Source organism: Oryctolagus cuniculus, chromosome 11 (genome assembly GCF_051225735.1).
Source record: "Oryctolagus cuniculus isolate XC-2025 breed Fujian yellow rabbit chromosome 11, ASM5122573v1, whole genome shotgun sequence".
NCBI lineage: Eukaryota > Metazoa > Chordata > Mammalia > Lagomorpha > Leporidae > Oryctolagus > Oryctolagus cuniculus.
Window position 1 is genome coordinate 123689970 of NC_142877.1, and position 6318 is coordinate 123696287.

Sequence of the window (6318 nt, forward strand, 5' to 3'; positions counted from 1 at the left end):
TCCCGTGTGGGCACCAGTTTATGTCCCGGCTGCTCCACTTCCAGTCCAGCTCCCTGCTAATGGCCTGGAAGGCGGTGAAGATGGCACGTGGGCCCCTGCACCCATGTGGGAGACCTGGAAGAAGTTCCTGGCTTCCATCAGGCCCAGCCCTGGCTGTCGTAGCTATCTGTGGAGTGAACCAGCAGATGGAAGACCTGTGTGTGTGTGTGTGTGTGTGTGTCTCCCCTTCTCTCTGTGTAACTCTTTCAAAGAAATGAATAAATATTAATAAAAACTAAAGGGCTGATCATAAAATTTATACAAAAATGAAAATGATCTAGAATAGACAAGAGAATTCAAAAGGAATAAAGTAGTAGGAGTTACACTACCTAATTTCCAGACTTCTTCTTATAAAGTTACAGAAATTAAACAGTGGTATTAAAGAAAGCATGTAAATAAAGATCAAAGGGAGAGGAAGGAGAGAGGGTCCAGAAACAGAGGGCGCATTGTGAGCAGCCCATTTTCTACAAGGGTGCAGAGAAGTTCCGTGGGGCGGCAGTCTTTCCAGGAGAGGGCTGGCACTGGGCGCTGTGGTCACAACCCCGCTTGGGACGCCAGCGTGCGGCATCACAGGGCCTGGGCTGCAGCCCTGGCTCCACTTTGAGTTCCAGCTTTCTGCTGGTGCACATCCTGGGAGGCAGCGGGTGATGGCTCACGGAGGGGCTTCCTGCCACCCACGGGGGCCTCGACTGAGACCCCTGCTCTTGGCTGCAGTCCGGCCCAGCCCCGGTCGTTGTGGACACTGGGGAGTGAACCAGCCGTTGGGAGGCCTCTGTCTCTCTGCTTTTCACATGAGTAAAATTAAGTAACTAGGAACATTTCCACATGGTGCTAGGAGGTGCCTAGAGCAGACAAATGCACGGAGCAGAGTGTACAGCAGTGTCTTCAGTGGGGCTGAAATGACAGGGAATTGGCTCTGGTTTGGGTTTGGTTTGTTCCCCGAAGGTTCAAGGACGGAGCCCTAGCTTTGAGAGGGGTGGGCCCCTGAGTGGGGGCCAGGGAGGACTTGGGTCCCTCAGAGGGAAGCGACCCGCACCCTGCTGTGTGGAAGGGCAGCTTCTGGCTTTGCCCACCTGCTCCCTCCCCACACAGCGGGCTGTCCACTACGGGGCGACACAGCCAGGGGGCCTTGCTGGAGCCAGTGCTGTCCTGCTTGGACTTCCCAGACACCAGAACTGAGCCAAATAAAGCACGTTTATTTTTAAAGTACCCAGCCTTAGGGGTTTGTTGTAGTAACACAAAATAGTTTTAGTTCAAATGACGAGAAGTTCTGGAGATGGGAGGTGGTGAAGACGGTACAACACGAATGTATTAAAGCCACGGAACTGTACACTTAAACTGGTAAAATGGCACACTTTATGTTATGTATATTTCACTACAATAAAAATATTTTTCAAAGGCTCTGGGACAACTGGAGAAATGAGTATCAACCTTTTCTCAATACCAAAAACAGAAGTTAACTTGAAATTAATGAGTTAAAAATGTAAAGGCTAAAACTATAAGTTTTTTATCTTTTCTTTAAAGATTTTTTATTTGAAAGTCAGAGTTACACAGGGAGAGGCAAAGGCAGAGCGAGAAAAAGAGAGAGAGGTCTTCTGTCTGCTGTTCACTCCCCAAAAACAATGGACAGGGCTGGGCCAGGCCGAAGCCAGGAGCCAGGAGCCAGGAGCCTCTTCCGGGTCTCCCACGTGGGTGCAGGGGCCCAAGCACTTGGGCCATCTTCCACTGCTTTCCGAGGCCATAGCAGAGAGCTGGATCAGAAGTGGAGTAGCCAGGTCTCGAACTGGCACCCGTATGGGATGCTGGTGTCAAAGGCAGTTGCTTGGCCAGCGCCGTGGCTCACTTGGCTAATCCTCCACCTGCGGCGCCGGCACCCCGGGGTGCTAGTCCCGGTTGGGGCGCCAGATTCTGTCCCGGTTGCTCCTCTTCCAGTCCAGCTCTCTGCTGTGGCCCGGGAGTTCAGTGGAGATGGTCCAGGTGCTTGGGCCCTGCACCTGCATGGGAGACCAGGAGAAGCACCCGGCTCCTGGCTTCGGATTGGCGCAGTGCACTGGCTGTAGCAGCCATTTGGGGGGTGAACCAACGGAAGGAAGACCTTTTTCTCTGTCTCTCTCTCTCTAACTCTGCCTGTCAAAAACAAACAAACAAAATAAAATAAAAAAAAAGGCAGTTGATTTACCTGCTATACCACAGCAGTAGGCCAAAATTTTTTATCTTGAGGTCGACAAAAGACTTCTTAGCTGGGACCCACAGAATATGAAAGATAAATAAGGTGAAGCTTCACTCACTACACCACAGAGCCAGGGGCCCCGCCTTGCGCTCTCAAACTGTCAAGGCCTTTGCAATGGAAGGGAGGTAAACATATCGTCTATTTTTTTTTTTTTCTTTTTTGGACAGGCAGAGTGGACAGTGAGAGAGAGAGATGGAGAGAAAGATCTTCCTTTGCCGTTGGTTCACCCTCTAATGGCTGCTGTGGCCGGCGCACCGCGCTGATCCAAAGGCAGGAGCCAGGTGCTTCTCCTGGTCTCCCATGGGGTGCAGGGCCCAAGCACTTGGGCCATCCTCCACTGCACTCCCGGGCCACAGCAGAGAGCTGGCCTGGAAGAGGGGCAACCGGGACAGATTCCGGCGCCCCGACCAGGACTAGAACCCGTGTGCCGGCGCCGCAAGGCGGAGGATTAGCCTAGTGAGGCGCGGCGCCAGCAAACACATCATCTTAAATTAAAAGATAACTGGAATCGGAAATATGAGATTAACTAGACAAGTGTGTTTCTCACTTTTAATTTCATATTTCAATGTTAAAATAATATTTTAACTCTAATTCTCTAAGAAAATCAGACGAAGATCTGGTGACCCCACACGGCCACGCTGCTCTCCCTGTGAAGAGCGTCCCATGGAACGCTAACATCCACGGCACACCACACGGCTCTCCACTCGGTCCCTCGGGCCCACACGGTGGCCCAGGAGGTTGTGAGCCGGCCCAGTCCCAGCACTCCAAACAGGGCATGCGTGTGGCCCTAACGATGAGGAAATGAAACAGTTCCCACTATTGTTCTGACTTCACTGAGCAGACACGAGATGCAGGCAGGCCAAGGAGTTTCCTGAGGCCACCTGGGTGTCCAGGGCCCGAGCTGTTCTTCTAATCAAGTCACCTGTTCCAAGTCCAGCCCTTCAACCTCTATTATGTGGACTTTCAACCAAGAAGGGGGAGGGGTTTATTTCCTGCAGAAACATAACTGCAAGAAAAGCAGAAGTGATATCAGATGTCAGGGGCTAAAATTAGACTAAAACCCACTTGGAGTTTCTGTCACCGTCTGCTTGCTCTGAAGGCTGGACCCTGGGTGGCCTGTAGGGGAAGGGTCCACGCTCCTGCCCATCACCACGCCCTCCCTTGTTCCTTTAGACTTCAGTCAAGTGTGTCGAAAATCTAAGTGTTTAGGCCGGCTCTGTGGTGTACTAGGTAAAGCTGCCGCCTGCAGCGCCGCCATTCCAGACGGGTGCTTGTTCAGGTCCCGGCTCCACTTCCAATCCAGCTCTTTGCTGTGGCCTGGGAAAGCAGTAGAAGATGGCCCAAGTCCTTGGGCCCCTGCACCTATGTGGGAGACCTGGAAGAAACTCCTGGCCCCTGGCTTCGGATCGGCCTAACTCCGGCAGCTGCAGCCAATTGAGAAGTGAATCAGCAGTTGGAAGACCTGTCTCTCTCTCTCTCTGCTTCTGCCTCTCTGTAAATCTGCCTTTCAAACCAATCAATCAATCAAAAAAGAAAATCTAAGGTTTTTTTATTGAAAGATTTTATTTATTTATCTGAGAGGTAGAGTTACAGACAGAGAGGTAGAGCCAGATCCAAAGCCAGGAGCAGGGGCTTCTTCCAGGTCTCCCACGCAGGTGCAGGGGCCCCAACCACTTGGGCTATCTTCTACTGCGTTCTCAGGCCATAGCAGAGAGCTGGATCAGAAGAGGAGCAGCAGGACTCAAACTGGCAGCCATTTGAGATGTTGGTGCCAAGCTGGCCCCTCTAAGTGTGTTTAAGAAAATGATAGTAAGGGCCGGCGCCGCGGCTCACTTGGCTAATCCTCCGCCTGCGGGGCCAGCACCCGGGGTTCTTGTGCTGGTTGGGGCGCTGGATCCTGTCCCGGTTGCTCCTCTTCCAGTCCAGCTCTCTGCTGTGCAGGCAGTGGAGGATGGCCCAGGTCCTTGGGCCCTGTACCCACATGGGAGACTGGGAGGGAGCATCTGGCTCCTGGCTTCGGATCGGTGCAGTGTGCTGGCCACAGCGCGCCGGCCGTAGCGGCCATTTGGGGGGGTGAACCAACGGAAGGAAGACCTTTCTGTCTCTCTCTCCCTCACTGTCTAATTCTGCCTGTCCAAAAAAAAAAAAAAAAAAATGATAGTAGGGGGCTGGCACCGTGGGGTAGTGGGTTAAGCCTCTGCCTGTGGTGCCAGTTGTAGTCCCAGCTGCTCCTCTTCCAATCCAGCTCTCTGCTGTGGCCTAGGGCAGCAGAAGGTGGCCCAAGGGCTGGGGCCCCTGCACCCACATGGGAGATCTGGATGGAGCTCCTGGTTCCTGGCTTCAGCCTGGCCCAGCCTGGGCCATTCAGAACATTTGGGGAGTGAACCTGCAGATGAAAGATCTCTTTGTCTCTCCTTCTCTCTCTCTCTGTAACTCTGCTTTTCAAACAAATAAAGAATAAATCTTTAAAAACAAACAAACAAACACAGGACTAAAGCCTTTTAAAGCAATCCAGCCTTACACGCCACTTCCCAGACACACAGCCAAGAACAGAAAGACAGAAAGGATAAAAGGAAAATCGAGGCGATCATGAGGCCGGCCCTTGTGAAAAAGGTGCTGCAGTCAATTAACTGCTGGAGAAAGATGAAATTAAGGCAAAAAGTACGGCCAGGGGCAGAGTGGCCCTGTGCTGCCTCACAGGCTCCCCCCGCCAGCGGCGCACTACGTGGTCTCCAAGTGCGCAGCATCCAGCAAGCAACGGCGAGGAGAGCCGCCAGAACGGACCCCTGATTTTCACGACAAATATGGTAACGTGTTAGCTGGCGGAGCAGCGCTGACACACGCGGCAGCACAGGTTGTAACAGAATGGGACGTGGCCCCCGCGGGCACAGTCACCCCAAAGGAACGGAGGGGTCAGTCCTCAGCCCAGCTGGGGTCACACGGAATTGTTTCAAAACCAACTCATAACTGATGCCAAGTAAAAGCACTGTACCTGCTAAGCACTCCAACACCTTACAAAAGAGAGTGGCCCCAGAGAATGATAAAAGGAGCAATTTAGCAGGAGGCCATCATGATTCCAAAACTGTTAGCATTTCATAACAAAACCTCAAAATACATGCTATAAAAACTGGCAAAATTTCAAGAAGAAACTGGTAATTACCACATTACCACAGCAGAGACTCTAACACACCCCACTGTAACACTCATAAATCAAACAGACAAAATATTAGAAAATGTATATGGTATTTGAATTACACAAGAAGCTTGGCTTAATGGAGACTGTATATGTGAACAGATATGAATTTATATTTATCTTATGCAAGGCTTCTTCAAAAATTCATGGAAACATGGAATTAAAGATATGAATTTATTTTGGTGCGAAATATTGCAATCCAGGCTTAATTTGCTAATAATACACATTTTCCACATCTTATGGAAGAAGCATATTACAAAATTACACATACCTGCATTTAACAATTCTCAACATTTGTTTTTTAAAGATTTTATTTACTGAACCAGTGGATGCAAGACTTCTCTCTGTTTCTGCCTCTCCTTCTTTCTGTGTAACTCTAACTTTCAAATAAGTAAATAAATCTTTTTTTAAAAAAATGTATTTATTTGACAGGTAGAGTTACAGAGAGAGGGAGAGCAGAGATCTTCCATATGCTGGTTCACTCCCCAAATGGCCGCAACGGCCAGAGCTGAGCTGATCTGAAACCAGGAACTTCTTACGGTCTCCCATGTGGGTGCAGGGGCCCAAGCACTTGGGCCATCTTTCACTGCTTTTCCCAGGCCATAAGCAGAGAGTTGGATCAGAAGTGGAGCAGCGGGGACTTGAACTGGCACCACAGGCAGAGGCTTAGCCTACTGCACCACAGCTCTGGCCCCTCTAAAGATGGGGGTAGGGGCCTGCCGCTATGGCTTAGTGGGTAGAGCCGCCGCCTGCAGTGCCAGCATCCCATATGGGTGCCAGTTCTAGTTCCGGCTGCTCCACTTCCGATTCAGCTCTCTGCCATGGCCTGGGAAAGCAGTAGCAGATGGCCCAAGTC